This window comes from Chrysochloris asiatica, unplaced genomic scaffold, assembly GCF_000296735.1.
Source record: "Chrysochloris asiatica unplaced genomic scaffold, ChrAsi1.0 scaffold00084, whole genome shotgun sequence".
NCBI lineage: Eukaryota > Metazoa > Chordata > Mammalia > Afrosoricida > Chrysochloridae > Chrysochloris > Chrysochloris asiatica.
Genome location: NW_006408602.1, coordinates 5,025,520 through 5,029,260, shown reverse-complemented (window position 1 = coordinate 5,029,260; position 3,741 = coordinate 5,025,520).

Below are 3,741 nucleotides of genomic sequence, written 5' to 3'. Positions count from 1 at the left end.
CACGTTAATTTGTGGGAAGGAATAAGTATAAGTATGGTTCTTTACAGTGAAATTCGAATGAGTCTTTTATTTGGTGTCTCTTCCATTATGCTTCTCCTGGAGTAATGTGAGGCAGATTTCAGCAACAATAGGCTACAGGTCTCTGATGTCCTCCATGTTTTTTATTTAGTTAAGCATTTTATAGACACTTCATGTACAAATAAGGAAAAATCTAGATGGAATTAGGAAAACCTCTAGCAGGTATATTCACTAAAGCATCTTTTAAATGAATCACAGCCTCTCATTCATCTGCTGTAATTTGAAATGAATTAAGCTCAAAGGCTTTTAAATATTTGTTTAAAAGTTGAAGCAACAAAGAAAAATTGGAAATCCAGGGTTGACAAAAGCCGTAGAGTTCTAGAAACACATTTAACTATTTCTTTGTTCCAGATATAGGAAAGAGAAGAACAGTTTTTTTTTTTTTTCTTTTAAGTATCAATTTACATGCTTTCTGTAGAAATTAGGTAGCTAAATATTTAACAAAAGATGGAGTCAATTATAATTTTTCTCTGGATATCTTATGTCAACCGACAGCCAGAGTTTTAATAAAGCTATGTTTTATTTATACTTATTAGCACTGGACTGTGAACCCCACGGTCAGCAGTTCAAACCCACCAGCTACTCTTCAGAAAACCCACACATGGTCTGTATGAGTTACAACGGACTTGACGGCACTTAACAACAACAACAACAACAACAATAACAATTACAACTGTCAACAAGGCCACCTTGCTGGGAGGTTGAGCAAACTAGCAAATCATCAACATATCGCAACAATGTGAATTTATTTGCAAATTGTAAAGGCTGTAAATACACATGCAAGATCTGAAGAAAAAAAAAAAAGGAAAAATAGATTCAGTAAGTCCTGTTATAGTCCAGGCAAATTGTTGATTTTATTCAGCTAAAAGCAAACAAATATTGGCTTTCAGAATGCACAGGAACAGCAAAAAGGAGCTATAAAGATCAACAATGGTAAAATGAGTTGCTTCGGAAAGCACATTGGAAAGTTATAAATGAAGAGTGAGAACTACCAGGAACCAAGGACTAATAATACCATTCATTGCACTCAAACCTTGAACAAATCTCCAGTCCCTATAATTTTTTTTTGTTTTGCGTTTTTAAACAGAAAGAGCAAGACTGTTATAAAGGCTGCTACAAGGGACAATTAAACCTTTAGAAAAGAAATTTTGTATAATGGGAGCTATTCCTTCTTTTGCTTATAGTTTGAGTAGATACTGAGGAGTTTTTGGTGGAGGTTTTGATAGATCTGTTTTAATTTAAACATCTCAGTTGACAAAACTCAGCCTACATCTGTGGGTGTAGTAGCCCATAACTTTTTTGGACCTAGGGAAAAGATGTCAGAAGGAAGAGGACTAGACAGAACTGGATTATGGGAAACATGACAAGCACTTGCATGCAGCATCCAATGACTTATTTTTACCTGAATATGCTCTAATTCAGAACCTACCTCTGTCAACTTAGGTATATTGGACAAACTCAATAATATTTCCCCTTGTTCATTAAATTGTAAATGGAAATTCCATTTGGAAAAAAGATCCCTTCCCAATAGATTTATAGGAGTATCAGAACTAAGCAAAAAATGGTGTAAATCTTTAATAGGATCTAGAGATATTGGAATAAGCTTGGAATGAATTAATGTCTTTTCCTGATTGGATACCCCCTCTGCTTTTGAGGTCTTGTACTTTAGGGAGAGGGCTGTTTTAAACAGGTGGGGTTCATAGCAGGCAGGTTAGCTGTAGTGTCACAACAGTAATTATGTGAATCAGTAATCATGGGAACAAGCTGGTATAAACTGGGGAGACCAACAGATATTTTACATTATTCAGAAAATTTGGAGGTGTCCCCATGGAGTTTAGAAAAATCTTTCAAATTGCTATGTAATTCTGAGTGTGTCCATGGGGTGAATGTTATATGTTGGAAATCTTCAGTGTCACTGCTGGGGCGAATTTTAAAGGAAATTTCAGGCAAGGGCTTATTTGAGTTGAGAGATGTGTTTAATGTAGTGGGTTTTTGTTTTGAGAAAGGGGAATTCAGATACAGTGTTATCAGAGGAGTAGGAGGTGAAGGAGGAATATAAAAAGGTAGCAGCCAACAGGGAAGCAGAAAGAAGTGGGAGCAGCTGGTAAGGGAGTTGTTTGACACTGTAATTCTTTAGTCTGTTTAGTTAATTTAGAGCCAGTGTCCTGCAAGGAAGCAATTTTACTGTCTTGATGTTTCTTTTTGTTATTGCTAAGTGCTGTCCAGTGATTCTGAATCATAGAGACCCTGTATAGGGTTTCCAAGGAGCAGCTGGTGGGTTTGGACTGCTGCCCTTGTGGTTTGCAGTCCAGCACCACATCAGGAGTCTGCTGATGTGTCTTAAAGACCTCAATATAGCATTCAAAATAGGCATCACAGTGGGATCTTCGGTTCTCTAGCTTACTGTGCAGAAAAGTTAACTTAGATCAAAAGGAGTACAAAGTCGCCACAGATTTTCCAAACTGTCTTGAGTGATGTTGTGCCAGAGAGACAAGAACATAAATGAGGAAGAACCATAGTGCTTGAGAAGTTACAAGGGTGAATCAAAAATTATCCTCACTCTGATGATATTAAAATTCCCATCCATGTCCACAACTGATGACAACATTGAGCATGTATGTGAAATGATTCTGTCAAGCTGATGAATGACAGTGGATTATGTGGCAAATCATTAGCAAATCATCCAAGGCTCTGCCTATGAAATAATCTATGACAGACTTGGGTTTAGAAAAGTTTGAGTGAGATGGGTACTTACACAACTCACAGAAGAGCATAAACAGAAGTATTTGGACATCTGCAGACAAAATTTGGACAATTATTTGAAGGAAGGTAAAAGTTTCTTTAAAAAAAATTAATTACTGGTGACGAGACATGTATTTATCTCTATGAGCCTGAGAGTAAACAGCAGCATATGGAATGGAAATATCCTCAGTCATTGACCAAAAAAAAGTTCAAAAGTCACCCATCAGCTGGAAAATTGATGCTTACAGTGTCCTGAGATTCTTAAGATCCAGTATGGGGACACTGACAGGAAAAAGTTCAATAATCAACAGTGCTCATTACAGTGAGATGCTCACTGAAGAGCTGAAGCCTAAACTTCAGATTACATACAGAGGACTGCTAGTAATCTTGCATGATAATGCAAGTTTGCGTACCTCTGCCCACACTGTTGACACTCTGCAAAATCTTCATTTTCAGGTGTCAAAGCATCCTCCCTATAGTCCTGATCTTGCTTTATCAGGTCTCCTGAAAGCAGCCCCTTGAGGATGAAGATTCACCGCTGATGAAGAAGTGAAAACAGAAGTATATTCGTGGCTTGCAGCTCAGCCTAAAACATTTTTTAGCAAGGGAATATGAAAGCTTGTTGATAGATGGACAAAGTGTATTGAAAAGCAAGGAAAGTATGTCTAAAAATGATGTATTTGTCTTCTAAAAGTTGGTTAAAATAAATTCTACAGCCAGAGTGCAGATAATTTTTGACTCACCTTTGTACATATCCCAACTCTCCCTTTCATACCAATTCACCTTATGTCTCTGTCCATGTATCCACTGGCAGAACATTGTTGTTCCAAGTTTGTGTATATATTGCTATTCACCTCTATCCCCGTTAGTCCTTGCATACCTCCTTGTCTTTACCTGCCTTCATCATTCTTCTGCCATTCT